Source organism: Chinchilla lanigera, unplaced genomic scaffold, assembly GCF_000276665.1.
Source record: "Chinchilla lanigera isolate Chin_1 unplaced genomic scaffold, ChiLan1.0 scaffold00034, whole genome shotgun sequence".
Classification (NCBI taxonomy): domain Eukaryota; kingdom Metazoa; phylum Chordata; class Mammalia; order Rodentia; family Chinchillidae; genus Chinchilla; species Chinchilla lanigera.
The window spans coordinates 20906512-20925704 of NW_004955435.1; positions in this window are offsets into that span (position 1 = coordinate 20906512).

The following is a 19193-nucleotide window of genomic DNA, read 5'->3' on the forward strand; positions in this document are numbered from 1 at the left end:
TTGACCAGCCTAGCTGAATGACATGGCACCTTCTAGGCTTCTTCAGTATGACAGTAACTTACTCCTTTTTCAGTACTGTATACCCTAACCACCGGAACAGTTAGGTAAACTGAAGCTACATTACAAGTTAAACTATCCAGTTCTGAAGTAAAAGCTATTGACCACTTGCCCAGCCCTGGCCCCTCTGAAACAGAGATCATAATGACCCAAACCCAGAGTCCTTTAGGATAATGTGATTGCCAAGTCATACATCTCCACAGCTACCTTCTTATGTCTCTTTTGGAGCAAAGCCAGGAAAGGCCACTTTTGCCCAACTTCCAAAGTAACATTTGGCTTTAATACTTGTCATGTTAATTCAACTCAATTCCATTGAAAGGAGCCAAATATTTATCAAGTGCATACTGTGTACCGGGCTGCTGCTGATAGGTATATAGTTCCTTCCCTAAAAAGGCTTGTCTTTGCCCCTGGCAGTCACCTTTTCTGGGAACTGAAGATAAAGAGAAGAGGAATTAATTTAACAATGAATTTAGTGTTTTAAAAACTATATTTAAAGAGCCCTTAGGTTCTCTGACCAAGAAAGTAGATAGAGGCAGGAGAAAAATAGAATACAGCCCTCCCCATACAGCTTCGGCTTCAGTAGCTCTGCTTCCATTTGTTTTATATATTTAGATAGTCATAGGGCTTTTGTTTGAACCAAAAGTCCCACTACTAGGACATGTTTAAAATTCTAGCCAGAAAGGATTAGTTGGTTTTATTAGAATTATTTTGCAGTAGCATTAGTCTTATATTAGTTGGCTTTTAAAAAATGCATGACATCTACAACTGAAAGGAGGAGAGGGTTACTTTGGCTCACAGTTTAGGTGGGTTCAGTCTATGGCAGAACCAGCAGGATGATAGTGCATGGCGGAGGAAAGCTGCTTGCTTCATGGTGGTCAGGGAGGATAGAGATGAGAGAAAGAGGAAGACAGAGGGAGAGAGAGAGACAGAGAGAGATAGAGACAGAGAGAGAGACAGACAGAGGGAAAAGAAAGAGGAAGGGGAAAGAGGAGGAGCCAGAGACAAGAATATATGTTTCCTAGTCATGCCTCCAGTGACCTACTTCCAAACGGGCTCCATTGCCCAGTAGCACTCAGCTACTGAAGTCATCAGTGGGTGGATCCACTAATAAATACAGCACGTTCATGATCTAATCACCTTCACGTACATGAGACTTTTTTTTGAGACAGAGTCTTGGTGCGCTGTTCAGGCCGACCTTGAATCCCCTATGCAGCCCAAGGTGGCTTCAAACTCGTCACGATCCTCCTGCATCAGCCTCTCAAGGCTAGGCTTACAGGTGTGCACCCCACGCCTGGTGACATGAGACTTTTGGGGGGCATTTTAAATCCAAACCACAGCATCTCTTAATACTGAGTTACCAAGAAAGAAGATAAAAATAATTGAAGAAAACAATTAAACAATTAATTTGCTCTTCCCAAAATCTATTCATGACAAATACCCAGTAGCAGAATGTGCCAGTTCCCAGTTTGGCACTGAGGGAACATAGACAAAGAAAACTCAGCGTCCACTCTCCAGGGTCTCAAGGGCAGCAGTGTCTCGCTGTGACGGTAAGTATCATGACCCGAGCGTGCATTACGGAGAGTGGGCAGGAAAAGGAGACAAGATTATCGCTGACAGTTGGGGAAAGAGATTGTGTCAGGGCAAACCTCACAAGAGACATTTTGAGCTGGACTACCAAACGCTGACGCTAAGCCGATGTGCGGCGTCGAGATGAGTGGGCACCATCGGCCACCTTCTCCTCCTGCTGAGCTGGGCTTCTCTGAGGAGAGTGCGCAGAGCCCTTTGTCCTTCTGCATACTGCCACCTAGTGGCCAGAGTCGATGCCCACGTTTCCCGGGACAGACATTCTGTCTCTGTCTCTGTCTCTCTCTCAGCGATATCTCTGTCTTCTCACTGATTTTGGAGATGAGGAGACAGCAGACATAGGGTGGACAATTCTGGTAACCCGTGGTTTTGGAAGCTAGTTCTGGATTAGGACTTCATTTCTACGATTCCAAATCGGGTTGATATGCAGTATCCTCCCTGACACAAGTTGAAGGTTAAGTGAGACTCCATTTGGTGACTGCTTCTGGTGCTCACTTCCAGCGCAGGCTTTTGATGATGGGACACTTTTAGAGCGAAGGAATGAGGGCGTCAATGGCTGAGAGAAGGAGAAAAGAACAGAATATATTCCTTCCACTCTGTTTCCACTGGTCCAGTCCTCAAATCTGTCTCCCAGCAATAAGAAAAGTGGCTAGAGATCTCCTGGGGACGGATAGAGACTGCTCACATGAGGCTCTGTGAAGCTACCGTGTAAGGAGAGGAGGGAGGAGGACGGCAAAGCCATGCCCTTTCTGCCTGTGACTGCAGGCAAAGGAGAATATCCTCCGAGATCCAGGAGGCTTCTAAAAACACCTGTCAGTTATTGAATGTCTAAAAAAGTGCATTCAAATATGAGTCCCTGTTCACGTGGAAAATTTACATGCAATACATTTTAGAAGCTTGTGTGATATTAAAAAATCCACTGTGGTCTCCACCTGTCCTTTCCGCTAGCCATCCTGGTTATATTTCTTACGTCATTGTGTATATGTGTGGGTGCACTATATGGTGCTTGTGCATATTATATATTTTGTGGATACATTATACAGAAAAACACACTGTTATTTTATTCCTAGTGGCTAGTGCAGAGTGAATTTAAAGACTTTATGGTAAAAATCATAGAAATGATAGGTCAGTAGGATTAATTCAGTCAAAATAAATCAGGAACTACATAGTAAACAGTGGGGCAAAAATATACATAATAAATAACAACAACTTTGGGCAGAGCAGGAGTATTAGTTTAAGCCTACTCTGTGGTCTTAATACAGCATCAGCCAGGGAAAGTAAAGAACTGCCATTGGTTGAGGCCTGAATAGGTTCCAGGTATTCCCTACATAATTGCACAATAAATATACTATCAAGTAGGTGTCTTCATTTTTGCAAAGGACGCTAAGGGTTACCATGGTTATTTGACTTTCCTAAGCTCTGACAGCTATTATATATGATAGAGGCACTCTAAAGTTGGTGGTGTCCTTAATACTTTCCTTGACACCTTGATTTGTTTATCTACCAAATGCTCAGCTGTCTCCACTCCCTCTTGCTCCCCTATCAAGTATCCCCAGTGTGAAGGCTCTGGAACCAAGAAAGACAGTTTTCTGGCTGGAAGTATGGAGAATCGGGCTTGGCAATAGTTCACAGAGGGTTCTGGCCGAGGTGGGCTAACCCAGGAACTTCCCTCTCCAACTCCCAACTGAAAAATTCTCTGGGTTGTTTCTGAATATTCCACACTTCAGGCTGGGTGGTGTGGCTGGAGATGAGAGCCCTGGAATCTCTCCTGTACCCAGCAAGCTGAGTTCACAGCAGGAAGAAGAAGGCTGGGGGGATGCTTCTGATTAGCCTGCATCTTCTGCCAACGTGAGATGTCCTTGTTGTGGAAATTAAACGTTTCTCACGGATTCTGCATCTGGGTTTGGCAAAGTAGGGAGTGGCTTCTCTCTGTCCACCCTACCCCACTTCCAGCTCAGGGGCCAGGCTGCAAGCCTCAGAGAATCTAGCCATATTACACTGCTCGTCCTTCTGCCCTTCCTGGGATTGCTGCACATACCCAGTCCTCCCAGCTCCAGATCTCAGCAGGTAAAGCCAGGCTGGGACACAGCACTCTCAGTGGCCACCACAGTGCCCCAAATGTGAGTCGCATTGGTTTCCCCAGCCGCTCCCCTCCCAGGGAAGAAGTTCCCAGGGGATCCCTGACTCCCTCACAGTTTGTAAAACAAGCTCGGGTCCTCCTGTTGTTTATTGTGTGTTTAAGTGACATGTGACTAGAGACCAACAATAGGAAATGGCAACAAAACCGGGCTTAAATAAAAAAAGTCAATTGGGGAAGGAATGCGTGACTTCTGTGTTTTGGTTTTTTCAGGCCTCCTCTTCCTTACCTGTAGCCCTCAAGTCCTCCCACTCGCAAACACTTGCCTTGTGTATCTCCTGTGTGCCAGGTGTTGTGCTAGGCACCCAGCCCGGGCTGGCCCATCTCCCGGGTGAAAGAAGCTGCAGGGACCGGTTCAGGTTTATGAACAGGGCACTGTAAGAGCACAGTGGGAAGGGGAGGAAGACCCCCGGTCCAACTCTTGAAAGGCCCAGAAAATTTTCTTGCTTAGAGTAGAGAGCAAAACACAAGAAAACAAAACAACAACTGCACATAATTTGGTTTTATTCAATGCTTTCTCCCAAATAATCTCATTTGGTCCTCAAAACAACTTTTAAGAGTAGGAAAGGAAGGAAGATATTATAGTCTTGGCCCATAGAAGATACTTCATAAAAGTATACATTTTGAAATGATTAACACAGTCAAGCTAATTAGCACTTTTATCACCTCATATGGTTACCATTTTCTGGAGGGGCACTTTAGGACACTTAAGATCTACCCTCAGAGCAAATTTCCAGCATAAAAGACAGCATTATTAGCTGTAGTCACCAATGCTATATGCGAGATCTCTTTAACTTACTCACCCTGTATAACTTAAAGTTAGTATCCTCTGACCAACATCTCCCTGCTCCCCCAGCTCCAATGCCTGACAGCCACCAGTCTCCTCCCTGCATCTATGTGGTCCACTGGTTTAGATTCCACACACAAGTGAAATTATGTGTTATTTGCCTTTCTGAATTTGGCTTACTTCACTTAGCATAATGTTCTATCTTATTTGTGCTATCCCAAAGGGCAAGATTTCCTCCTTCAGGATGAACAATATTCCTCTGTGAGCGTGCATGCATGTGTGTGTGTGTGTTATCTAGCATTTTAATCTATTCATTTATCAACACTTAGGGTGTTACCATGTATTAGCTATTATAAATAATGCCATAATTAACATGAGAGTGCACATATCTCTTCAAAATTCTGATTTCATTTCCTTTGGGCATATACTTGGAAATGTTACTGCTAGATCAGGTGGTAGTTCTATTTTTAATTTTGTGTGGAACCTTTGTACTATTTTTCAGTATACTACTATTGGCTGTACTGGTTTACATTCCCACTGGAAGCGGGAAGGATTTTCTTTTCTCTATATCCTCCCCAATACTTGCTATCTTTTGTCTTTTTGATAATTGTTATTCTGAGAGGTGTTGGCTGATATACCATTGGGATAATCATTTGTATTTCCCAGATAACTAGTGTTGTGAGAAACTTTTCATATAACTGTTGGGCATTGGAATATCTTCCTTGAGAAATATCTATTCAGATCCTTTGCACATTTTAGAGTCAAGTGGTATTTATTATTTTTGTACTGAGTCTTTTGTGTTCTTTATATATTTTAGATATTAGCTCTGTATCAGATACATGGTTTATGAATATCCCAATCTATATAGGTTATCTCTGTATTCCATTTATTGTTTCCTTTGATGTGCAGAAAATTTTTAATTTGTTGCAACTTGTCTATTTTTGCTCATGCTTGAAGACACACAAAAATAACCATTCCCTAAATCAGTGTCAAGAAGCTTTCTTCCTATTTTGTTCTAGTAGGTTACGTGTTACATTTAACTCCTCAATTTATTTTGAGTTAATTCCAGTACATGGTGTAGAATTTGATTTGCTAGTTTTTGGGGATAATTTTTGCATATATATTCATCAGAGACATTGGACCCTGAGTGTCATGTGCTATTCTTGTCTGATTTATCATCATGGTAATTCTGGCCTCTTAAAATGATTTTCTTTTCAGCCTTTTGGAAGTGACTGTGAAGAACTAGTATTTCTTTTTGTATAATTGTTCAGTAGAATTACCGATAAAATCATTGCTCCTAGAGTTCTCTCTTTGGGAGGTTTTTATCATCAATTCAAAATACTGTTTTCACTGAGTTGTTATTGGTGTTTTCAGGGTGTTTTTTCTTCATAATTGAGACTTGGAAGGTTGCATGTTTCTAGGGATTTCATCATTTCTTCTAGGTTCTTCAATGTGTTGATGTATAATTGTTCATAGTAGTCTTTTCTGTTTCTTTGTATTTCTGTGATATAAATTTTAATGTCTTGTTTTATTTACGATGTCATTTGTTTTGTCCTTCCTTTTTATTAGTATACATTTGCAATATGTAATAAATACATTTATCATGTGGAATTTATATATATAATATCCATATATTATGTATAACCCATATTGATCCTTCTTTCCTCTGCCCCCTTACATTTCCCTACATCTCCCAATTCACTTCCCATTTCTACATAGTCTATCTTTCTATTTCTTATTGCCTATCCTTTATTTGTTCCTAAATTATTTCTGCTTCAGGTTTCTTATGTAAGAGAAGCCATACACCATTTACCTTCTGTGTCTGATTTATTTACTCAGCATTATGATCTCAAGGTGCATCCATTTTCCTACAAATGACTCAAATTTATCCTTCTTTATGGTTGAGTAGTACTCCATTGTGTATCTATTCCACATTTTCTTTATCCATTCATCTACTGGTGGGCAGGCAGCCTGCTTCTAATATTTAGCTATTATGAATTATGCTGCTTGAAACATGGGTATGCATATGTCTCTGCGCTATTATGTCTTTAACTTTTTTGAGAAGATGCCCAAGAAAGGTATGGCTGGGTCAAATAAAATTTCTATTTTTAGTTTTTTGAGGAACATCCATACCAGTTTCTATAGTGGTTCTACTAACTTATATTCCCACCAATAGTGTAAAGGATTCCTTTTTCCCCACAACCTTGACCACGCTTGTTATTTTTTGAGTTCCCGGTAATAGTCATTCTTTCTAGAGTAAGATAGATAGAAATTCAGTGTTGTTCTGTCTTGCATTTCTCTAGTGACCAAAGGTCCCAAACACTTTTTCTTTTAACTGTTGGGTATTTGTATTTTGTATTTTTTTTTCTTTTAAGAAATGCCTTTTCATTTCCACTGCCCATTTATTGATTGGGTCTTCTAATTTGGAGGGGGCATCTAAATTTTTTGAATTATTTGTATATTCTGGATATTAGTTCTCTGTAAAGGAGTAGCTGGCAAATTTTTTTTCAACAAAGTTTGATCTTCTTTACAATATTTGCCATACACATGTGAGTCTCAACAAAGAGGAAAAGTAGTTTCAACAAAGAGGGAAAGTAGTTCAGTTGAAAAAGAAGTCTTTTCAACAGATGATGTTGGGATAGTTAGGTATCTATAAGCCAAAAAAGAATATTAATTCATAATTAATAATGTGCATAAATATTAAGAAAATATACAAAATAGTTTTTGTGATTGGAGTTGGGCAAAGATTTCTTAGATAAAACACTCAAATTAATAAATAATTGCACTTCATTAAAATTAAGAACTTTCTCTGCAAAACCACCTTAAGACAAACTACGAGTAGGAAAAATATCTGAAAATCTCATATTTTAAAGAACAATTGATCCATAGTATAAGAAGGACTCTCTAAAACTGAGCAATAACAAGGAAAAATGGGCAAAGGTTTTGAGCAGACATTTAACAAAAACAGATGGCAAATAAGTACACGGAAATATGCTTAGTATAACAAGTCATTAGAGAAATCCACACTGAAGCCACAGCGAGGGACCATTACTCTCTCAGTAGGACAGGCGAACGTTAGCAGGCTGTTCACTCCACGTTTTTGTGAGAAGGTGAAGAAACTGGAATCCTCATATGTTACTGGTTGAAATGTAAAGGGGCGCAACCTTGGAAAACATTCAGGCAGTTTCTTAACGATCTAAGTACATGCTGACGTAGCCTCTATCCATTCTGCACTTAGGTGCTTACTCAAGAGAAACAAAAGCATATGTTGTACCTAAATGTTCATAACAACATTATTTGTAATAGCCAAAACCTAGATACAACCAAAATGTACACTAACAGGTGAATCTATACACAAATTGTGGTATAATGCTTGGCAACAAGAAAAAGCATGAATTATCGATGCATGCCAGAATATGGACGGATCTTAAAATAAGTATATGTATCATATATATTATAGTGTAGATAGAGAAAATAGGGCATGCCATATGGTTACGTTTACATAAAATTATAGGAAATGCAAAATAATGGATTATAACCAAAACGGTGCTTGGCTGTAGATGGATGAGGGGTGGGGTAAAGTAGGATGGAAGGAAGGCTACAAAGGGGACAAGAAGACTTCTAGGACTAGTTGATATGTTTTTTACCTTGATCATAGTGATGAAATATATCAAAAATAGTCAAACTTTATACTTTAAGCCTACACAGCAGGATACATGTCAATTGTAACTTCATAAACTGTTCAGAAAAATTCAAATGTAGAAAATCTGTTAATCTATCTTTTTATTTGCCATATTACTTTTTAAAAATCTATAAGTAGGGAGGCTGAGGAAGGAGGATCATCACAGGTTTGAGGCCAGCCTGGGCTACAACGTGAGCTCATGGTCAGCCTAAACTATGCAAGGAGACCTAATCTCAAAAAAAAAAATTATAAGTGGAGTAGAAATATGGAATTATCAGTAACTATCATGTAAATTAAACACTTATTTCCAGAGAAACTGGCTGTAATCCAACTGCATGTACAGTGTTGTATAACCCAGATGACTGTAAAAATAATGGTTTGTTGGCAAAGATCTGTGTGATATGCTGTTCTTTAGACCAGTGCTCCTCAAAATTTAATGTGAATATGAATTTCTCTAGAGCTGTACTATCTAAATTTAAAATTAAAATTGAATTAAACTACAAAATTAGTTCTTTTGTTACAGGGGATCCAATCCAGTGTTTCACTTGGCAAATGCCCTATGACTGAGCTAAACCCTCAGCCTACAAAAAGTTAGCTTTAAATCACACTGGTGTTTAATGGCCGTATGAGGCTAGTGGCTGCTGTAGCAAGCAGTGCAGAGAACATTTTCATTGTTGCAGAAAGTATTACTGGACTCTAGTTCTCTGGAGATTTTCTTTTCAAGTGTGTGGTCCGTGGGCTAGCATTGGTGTTACCTGGCGCTTGGTAGAAATGTGTTCTCTCCCAAGAGATTTTATGCACGTTAAAGTTTCAGAAGCTCTATTCTAGACAATTTGCACAATCTCTGTTCTAGACACAGTGGATTTACAGATACAGGGGATTCAGAATTGCAGTTAGTGGTGCTGGAATAAGGAGACTTTCTTTGAGCTGCCAACTTTGACTTGGGTAAAACAAAAAGAATACTTCTAACTCCTGGCTCAGTGAAAGACAGAGTTAGAACTCTACTGAGCAAGTACAGAACATGAAAAGCTGAGGTTTGGTAACGTGTCACCTAGCCAAGTCAGGAGTATGAGAGGCGGAAACAGAATGCACCACAATCCCGTTTTCGCAGGTAGGGATGGGACAGGTCTGAGCCCCAGAGCAGAAGTGGGGGTAGTTGTCAGTTTGCTTAAGTACCTAGAAAGTTCTGGCTCTGACTTTTTCTTCTGATCACAGAAGTCACAAATCTCAAAGCTGAAAGACCCCTTAGCTGTAATCTTTACCATATTTCACTTAACAAATATAGCTATCATAAGAGCTCCACAAGTTGCATTTGGCCTACAGTCACTGAGGACCTACTGTGTGTTGGGTAGTGTGCTAGATGACAGGACTTCAAACACACCAGAAGTCTGCCCTGAAACTGAACATGTACATCCTTAGGACTTGAATGCTGTGGATAAATAGCCGATGTCCAGTTTTCACATCCTACCTTCATTTTATTTCCCGCTAATCCTGAATAAAGGGGTCAATTTTCACTTTCCATTTATTGAGCCTCAATCACACATTTACAATCCCTCAGATTTGAGGGTCTGTTCTGCTGGAGATCCTCATTACCATGCTCTGTTATTAAACATTATTTTCCCCTGGAACTTATTTCTTTTTCTACCCTTCCAACAACCACAGCTTCCCCCAGTCAACCTTGCAGATGGGATAGTTTCTTAAAATTTAAAATCATTTTCCTAGGCTACTTTGACTAATACTATTTTTAACTCCTTTTTGCAGTTGCCCCAGTCCTGTTGGGGTGATGGGTGATGTGTGTGGCTGTCTCTGTTTGATGTGCTTTGCACACTTTCTTGGCGTTTGTTCCTGCTTCCTAATCATTATAAAGATCCTAAATAAAACCAGATTGGACTCTGCTCTCGGGGAAAGTGTCCTCAGGCCCTCATTCCCTTCACTGTAGTTGATTCTGGGTTCTTCTATCATTACCCTCTACTTGTGACCTCCCAGCCTGTTGTTGAATCCATGTGACCACGTTCTCTTCCAAGGCGATTTGAGCTGGCATTTGAATAGAAATGGTGTGGCAAACTGAACAAAGTCCTTTACCCAGTTCCAAATCCTTTACTAAAGACCTGGCTTCATTCTGTTTTCCTCATCTACAGTTTCTTGAACTCACTTCTTTCCATAAATCCTTTGTGACTTTATCCCTTCCAGATGTAGATGGATTTTCACTGTTAACATCTGTTTTATTACTGTGACTATCCAATTTATTGGCCAGTGATTTCCACAATTAGCTTTCTTTTGCTTTCCTTCTTGAACATCAGCACCATTAACACCATATTAATGGCATCTTTTCACACTCTGCCCTTGATTTTCAACTCCCTTTTTAACTCTTCAGTGATTTTTAATTTTTCATACTTTGCTCCAGGATGGTGACCCCAAGTCACCAACTTCTTGGGGTCAGATTTAAACATGAAAGGAGATGTAACTTAACCTGACTTGGGAATTTCTGTTGCTTCAATTCACATTTTCAGTTCACTACCCAGGTCTTCATTTTGTGAATTGTTTTAAAACCTTACTCAGATAAAAAAAATGAAGGGATCACTGTAACAGGCTATTAATCTAGAAGACACTTATCTAGTCACTTAGATACCTAGAATACAGCAGAAAACAAAGGAAAAAAAACACTCCAAAATAAGAAAACAAAACAAAATAAAGAATAGAAATAAGCAAAAAAGCCACAGAGAAGACAAAAAAGATGTTATAAATTTTAATCATTTTTGGAGGGTAGTATTGAGGATTCTATCCAGGTCCTCACACATGCTAAGCAAATGCTCTACCACTGAGGTATAGCTACAGCCTTTTTTATTTTATCCTGAATCTGAGTCTCACTAAATTGCTCAGTCTGGCCTCAAATTTTCAAATGTCCTGCCTCAGCCTCCTGAATACCTGGGATTATAGCCATGCATCACCACCCAGGGCTATGAAGTCCAATCTTGAATGAAACTGATTTTTCCATACTGTCTCAGTTATTGGGCATTTACCCAGTAGTTTCCCAAGATTCTAAATGGAAAGCAAAAGGAGAGTTCTGCAGTTTTAGACGTTGTCTCTAGCAGGATGCTGATAATCAGGTAATTACTTTGGGCCTATCTAACACAAAGACCTGTGGTTAGGAGGGTCAGTGCTATGCGATTCTGAGACAGAGAGCAGTCAGTCTGATGCTATGTTAGAAAGTCATTTAGTCTAATCACTTTAATAAAAGTATAGCCAACATAATTGGTAGAATTATTTTAAACTTCTGAAATTCTTTTTTACCCATCCATACTTAATAAATCCTATTTTCATTTACGATCATTTAACTTTCAACTCATATCAGAACAAGAGGAACAAATCAGAAGTGGGGCAGGGGTTGCTAGTAACAGTCACCGATAACCATGAATTGTGATAGCTGCCAGCAAAGAGATCAAACACATAAAAGGTACTCAAGCCCCAACTCATTTGTTGTTAACAGTTTCTGAACCATTAGTGTAAGGGCAAATAACTTCATATAGCTTTAGTGTCCTTTGGTGGAATTATACTATGTGAGAACAAGACAATAATACTTATAATGATGTGCTTGATTCAGAAAGAAAAGTTAAACTACTTTAAGCAATGATATTTAAGGAAATAAGGAAGTGTGCTACTAATTTTAAATCAATACACAATTGAGCTATATGGTTCAAACCGCACAAGTACACAAGGTAGCATAGTGAGAAGTTTTCTCTCAGCTTCTAATCTTCCAACTCTCTCACAGATACAACCACTACAACTAACCTCAAACCATAAGCCAGAACAATCAGACAAAAGAAAGAAATAAAAGGGATCTAAATAGGAAAGAAATAAAATTATCATTATTTGAAGACAACATGATTCTCTACTTATAAGACCCCAAAACTTCCACCAAAAAAACTCCTAGAATTAATAACCAATTCAGTAATGTAACATGATGTAAAATCAGCAAACAATACTCAATAGCATTTGTATACACTAATAATGAACTCACTGAGAAAGAAATTTAAAAAACAGTACTAGTCACAATACCACTAAGAAAAATGCAATGCTTAGGAATTAAACTCACCAAGAAATGAAAGATCCCTACTATGAAAATTATATTACTCTGATACAGGAGACTGAAGAAGACATCAGAAAATGGAGAAATATCCCATGTTCCTGGATAGACAGAACCAATATAGTCAAAATATACATACTTTCAAAACAGATATATAGATTTAACGCAATCCAAATCAAAATACCAACAACATTCCTCACAGATCTAGAGAAAACAATCCTAACACCAGAAGAGGCCCAGAATACCAAAAGGAATCTTGAGGAATAAAAACAAAGAAAGAAGCATCACAATCTCAGATTGGAAGTTATATTACAACGCTACAGTAACAAAAACAGCACGGTACTGGCACAAAAACAGTCATGTGGACTGATGCAACAGAACAGAGGAAGAGCAAACAACCCCAGGTACAACCTGCTACCTAATTTTTGACAAAGGGGCCAAATATATACACTAAAAGAAAGATACCATTATTGATGAATAATACTAGGAAAATTGATATCCATATTTGTAAGATTGAGCCTGGATTTATATATTTCACCATGTACTAAACTATAATCAAAACAGATCAAAGATCTAAGTGTTACAAACAAAATCTGCTGGAAGACAAAATAGGTAAAACTCTTGAAGACATAGCCATATGGAAGGACTTTCTGAACAAAACTCTAATGGCATCATAAATAATACTGATAAATATTAAATTAAGACTTCTGCACAGCAAAGGAAACAGTCAGCAGAGTGAAGTGACAACCTATAGAATGGGAAAACTTTTTACCAGCCATTCCCCTTAGATAGTGGTATAACATTTAGAATGTATAAAGAACTAAAAAAAATTAGAACCCCCTAAATAAAAGACCCAATCAAAAAATGGGCAGCTGAAATGAATAGACATTTCTCAGAAGAAGCACAAATGGCCAATAAATACATGAAAAAAGGTTTTACATGTCTGGCAACTACAGAAAGGCAAATTAAAACAACACTGATGTTCCATCCATCTTACTCCAGAAACAAAGGCTGTCATCAAGAAATCAAATAATAGCAAATATAGTGAGGCTATGGGGAAAAGGAGCCCATCTACATTGTTGATGGGGATGTAAACTAGTACAACTGCTATGAGAATCACTATGGTGATTCCTCAAAAACCTAAAAGCAGAAATTCCATTTGACCCTTCTAGATATCGTCCCAAAAGAGTTAAGGGCATCATATTACAGTGAGCATGTTTACTTACAGTCATGGCAGCATAATTTATAGTAGCTAAGTATTGAAAGTAGCCTAAATGTCCATCAACAGATGAATGGATAAAGAAAATATGATTTTTACACACAATGGAGGACTACTCTGTCATAAAGAAAGATGAGATTAAAACAATTATAGGTAAACTGATGCACCTTGAGGCCCTACTATTAAATGTAATAAATTAGACACATAAGCTTATATAATGCATAGTTTCTATTACATGAGAAACTTCAAAAGTATATAAATAAAGAGAAAAATAAAAGCTAGATTACAGGAAGTAAGGAGATCTTTTATAAATGGACAGGAGAAGAAGAGATGGTGGGAGGATAGAGGACAGGAGGGAAAGGGCGTGGGAAAAGAGAGATTTGGAGAAGTGGAAATGGGAGGGTCCAAGAGTGGGAAGGAACAGGGGGTGGGGAGGGGGAGGGGCAAAAAAAGAACAGTTAGGATGTGTTGTGTACATGTACCAACTCCCCATGATAAATGTAATAATTATGTGCGACAAACTGGTGCTAAAAGAAAATAAATATTTTTTGAAAAACGAAAATTCTGCCCTACTCAAGCAAATTCTCCCTTCATATCTATCTTTCTTCACATCTGAATCATTTTCATCCCATTTTCATTTCAAAATGAAAACATTTCATGCCTGCCTCTAGCTTTCTTATCAGAAAAGAACCCATTTTCTTGAATTTCATACCTTCTCAACAGAAGCGCCTGATGAGCATATGCTCATATTCATTAAGGTCAGAGAAGCGAAGTGATTAGCTTGCAAGAAAAGCCAATTTCAGGGGCTGGGGGTTTAGCTCAGCGGCAAAGCGCCTGCCTGGCAAGTGCAAGGTCGTGAGTTCGGATCCTGGTACTGGAAAAAAACCAAGAAGAGGAAAAAAAAAAAAAAAAAAGAAAAGCCAATTTCCTCCCCCACGCTGACTCCAGCAAGTCTGCTCTTGGTGACAAACGGCTCTCTGCTAGCCTACTATGCCTAACTACGCATATAGGAACAACTCCTTGTTTTCCTGGAACTGTCCTTGTATTTGTGGTAATTCTTGGAGGAATATGCCTAGAATGTTCTCAGCATGCCAAGCCATCTGATCACTTTAGCTGGGGTTGCTCCACAGCTGTCTCACTTTCCTGAAGCAGAGAATCCCTAAAACAGCATCCCGAGCCAGGTAAAGAGGAAATACCAGAAGGTGAACTTTCCTGGAAATAGGTTTGCTTTTCTGACATAGTCCCTTCCAAGCTTTCCTGAGAGTAGGAATGGCATGAGAGCATGTGTTTGATATTTCCCTCTGGCAGGGATGCTCAAGCGCTCTCGTGTGCAAGATGGATTTCATTAATGAGGGAGACAGGCAAAGTATTTTGTAGTAGGCTGGAGGGGCGGTTTTATAGGTGTTGGGGTTCTTTATTCTTTTGCACTTGGTCTACAACTGCCAAGCCCCAGAACAGAGGGCACAAAAGACATATATGTATTTTAGACAATGAGAGGAATTTTGTTTGTGTGTTAGGTACTTTTCTCATTGCTGAAACAAAATACCCAACACCCAAAGTTAAAGGAGGAAGGGTTTATTTGGGTGACAATTTATGGAGATTTCAGTCCATAGTTGGTTGGCTCCAAGGCAGGGCAGCATGGCAGACAGGTATCACAGGGGAGAAATAGTTCATGGTGGGTAGAAGGTAGCAAAGCAAGCAAGCAAGGGAAAAGATAAGCCTCCTTCTGTCAATTATATTGTATCCAGGCTACTGGGATTAGGGTGGCACCAAAACCAATCAGTGGACTGATTTAGTAATCACCCACCCTAAATCCTAGCACCCTTAATCTTAGCATTGTACCATGAATCAGTCACACACCCTAGATTCAGCCACCTCTGAAAAAGTCCCACCTATGACTACATGAGGCTTTGGGGAGACATCTAAACACAAGCCATAAGTTTGTTTTGATTTTTCCCCTGACATCATAGATTTGTAAACCTTCAGACTAGAACTCTGTGATCCCTAGTTTAAATCTCTTCTCTGTGCAGAAATCCCAGCGTCTCAAACACACTACCATATTTTAGGACTCTTGAGGGCAGAGACCATATCTGACTCACTTAATATTGTGTTGCCTGGTTTATGGTAGATGTTCTGTGACTAAATGTTGAATGAAGATGGTCTAGTCTGTCATGACTGCTCAAAGGTTAAGAATTCAGCCTCTTCAGGATAGTACCTTCTATGATTTATTTTATTTTAAAGTGAGAAAAAGTAAAAATAACAATAAAACAGTATTTCAAAATAGGGCAGTAGGAGAGTTACAATAATTAATACATTGCATATTGTTGTCTTCATAGTAGTTACTTAGAGTACAAGATACAGGGTGATATCTTGTCCAAACAATATTAGTACAAACCTTTCTTTTCAATGGACTAACAGAAACTAGCTGTATAACTATCTTAACTAGTTTGTGTATAAATAATTCTTTCTTTTATCCCTTCCTTCCTTTCCCTCATCACAGTTTGTCTTTTCTTTTGAACAGTTTCTTCCCAGTTCACAGTATCCATTTTACATTTTGTGTCTAATTTGCTCGTTCAGTTTCTCACACTAGTGAGACAATACAATGTTTACTCATATGGATTTCACGTATGTGTATGGTCTCAAGTTGCATCCATTTACGGTCTTCTTTATAATGAATATATTTTGAAACTGGCATCTCTTTCATTTCTAAGCACAATCATTATCATCCTGTGGAGAGGAGGCGGTCAGATGCTACCTAACGAAGGACAATAACATGATGCAACAGGCCTCATTATTGTACAGAAGCAGAATTAAAAATGAAGAAAACATAAAGCTTGTGGTTCAGATTGGGATAGGGCATAAAGGAAAATACTGTTTCATATTTTTGAATATCTCGGTTTGTACAACAAAGCTTGCTGTGATTTTATTTATTTATTTATTTATTTATTTGATTTTTTTTTTTTCTGGTACCAGGAATCGAACTCACGACCTTGCACTTGCCAGGCAGGCGCTGTGTGATTTTGTTTGCGACGGCACTGAATCTTACAGATCAGTTCAGGGTAATTGCACCTTCATAATATTGAATTTTCTAATCCATAAGCATAGCATTTCTCTCTTCATTTACTTAACATTTTAATTTTAATTAATTTTACTCAACAATGTTTTAATTGATTTAACAACAATTTTACTCAACATTGTTTTAATTATTTTTTAATTAATTTTACTCAACAATGTTTTATTTTTATCAGGTTTACTTCTGAGTATTTCATATTTTTGATGCTATTTTAAAATTACTTTATTTAAATCTCTTTTATTTATGCATATAAGAAAAACTTGAAAATAAGTTAACTTACCAACCTCACTTAGATTCCTGAAGATTTTATGTGTGGATGAGCATGTGATTTGGGAATAAAAAGTTGTGTAGCTTTCTTTCCAATTTCATACTTTCTTATTCTTTCTCTTCTCTTATGAAATTGTCTATAGATTTGGCTGTTACAGTATGGAAGATGCTACAATGGACATTCTTACGTTTCTCCTGACCTCAGGGAGAAAGCATTCTTTCTTGCTCTAGTAAGTATAATATTTTGTTGTAGGTTTTTGTAGATGCCCCTAATGAGAATGAGGAAATCTCCTTTTGTTTTTAGTTTGCTAAACTTTTCATCAAAGATAAATGTTACATTTTTTTAAAATGCACCCTCTGAATCTGTTGAGATAGCCATATGGATTTGTGTTAGTTTATTAACATAGTGCATTGCATTGACTTATTTTCAAATGGGCCACCAATCCTGGAATACTGGGATAAACTCTGTATTGTCATGTATATATTATCATTTTCACGTGCTGTTGATAAAATTTTAAGTACTTTCCATGTGTGTTCACGAGGGAGATCGCTTTGTGGTTTTCTTAAATGATATTTGTTAATTTCTTTTTTTTTTTCTCTTTTTTCTTTTTTTTTTTTTTTTTTTTTTTTTTAGGGTACTGCTTGCCCCATAACATACTTCAGGAAATAGTCATTTTTTCTATTTTATGGAAGAGTTTGCATAGACTAGGTATTACTTCCTCCTTAGGGCTGGGGATTTAGCTCAGCGGCACAGCGCCTGCCTGACAAGCGCAAGGTTGTGAGTTCGGTTCCCGGTACTGGAAAAAAACCAAAACCAAAAAAAAAAACAAAAAAAACAAAAAAAAAACTTCCTCCTTAATTGTTTGGTAGAATTCAGCAATAAATTCATCTAAGTCCGTAGTGGGGTGTGCATGTGTGTGCACCTGTGTGTCTTCTGGCTGCTTTTGATTTGTCTTTTAAGCTTTTGGTCTGCAGAAGATTGCTTATGTAGTGTTTATGTGTGGATGTATCTTATTTAGTCTACTCAAAATTTAAGTGAGCTTTTCCATATCTGGTGATGATGATATTGGGAGATTTTCAGTTATCTCTTCAAGGATTTCTTTTGCCTCCTTATTGCCCCCTGTCTCAGCAACTTGCCCTCTTTTTTTCTAAGACTGTAATTACATTTGAAAATACCATTTGGTATTAACTTACTGGTATCAGAAACTTTTCTTTATTTTTTCTCTTTCTTCCTTAACTGTGATTGCTGACCTATATGTGATTTCACTAAGCCCCTTTCCTGCTTTGCCCAGTCCACCACTAAGCTAGCAAATGAATTATTCATTTTTAAGTTTGACATTTTCATTTGTTTTTTTCTTTTGGTTTCTAGTAATGTGATACAATTTACTATTTGTCCATTCATTCTCTCTATATATATTTTTAATACTTTGATTTACTTTTATAAAAGCATGTTTACAGATATTAAATGTTTTACTTGCATTTAAACGTTAAAACAAATAAAAAACACAAAAATCCAATGCTAATACTGATATTCTATACCTAATTGGGATTTAGATATTGAGTAATTTGTATTTTATAGAAAGAAACTTTCAAAGCTTCATCAATGCTTTCATTGTATGTACTATCATTCTGTACTAAAACTTGCACTGAAATTTAGAAAGCTGGTGTTGAGAGAAGTTATTTCTTTTCTTGAATGTTCTATAACATGTCATTTTGAATTAACATTCAAAATTTCCGAATAGAGCACATGAATAGAGTACACAAAATATGTTTTAACACAGGTTAATTTTGTTTATAATGATGACAAATACCTTTAACTTTAAGATTAGTAAAAGGTAATCCAAAAAATCCTTTGCAAATATTAAAGATGTCTTGGGTTAAATTATTTCTCAGTACAAATAACATACCATGTCTGTCAATTTCTCAATCAAATTCACAAAAGACTTAAAAAATTACACTTTATAATTGTTAAACAGTGCATTTATGTGGGTGGAAGAAGATATTAGAAAACTTATAGAAACAAAATCTCACACTATTCCAACTCCTAAAATAAGAGATTTGCAAATTAAGAAATTACGAGTGTTGCTTGGAAAGCATGCCTTACTCCTATTCTCAAATTCACTTTAATTACTTGACATATAATTTAGTACTTTAAAAGACTTTAGCTAAGTTATTATTTTTAGAGCGTTATTTCTCTGGATAGACATGTTTCACACAGTAGTTTTCAATTAAGAAATCACTGGATAGTTTTAATCACAATTTATGATCAACTGATTAATGGATTAACAATGTATTCAGCAATT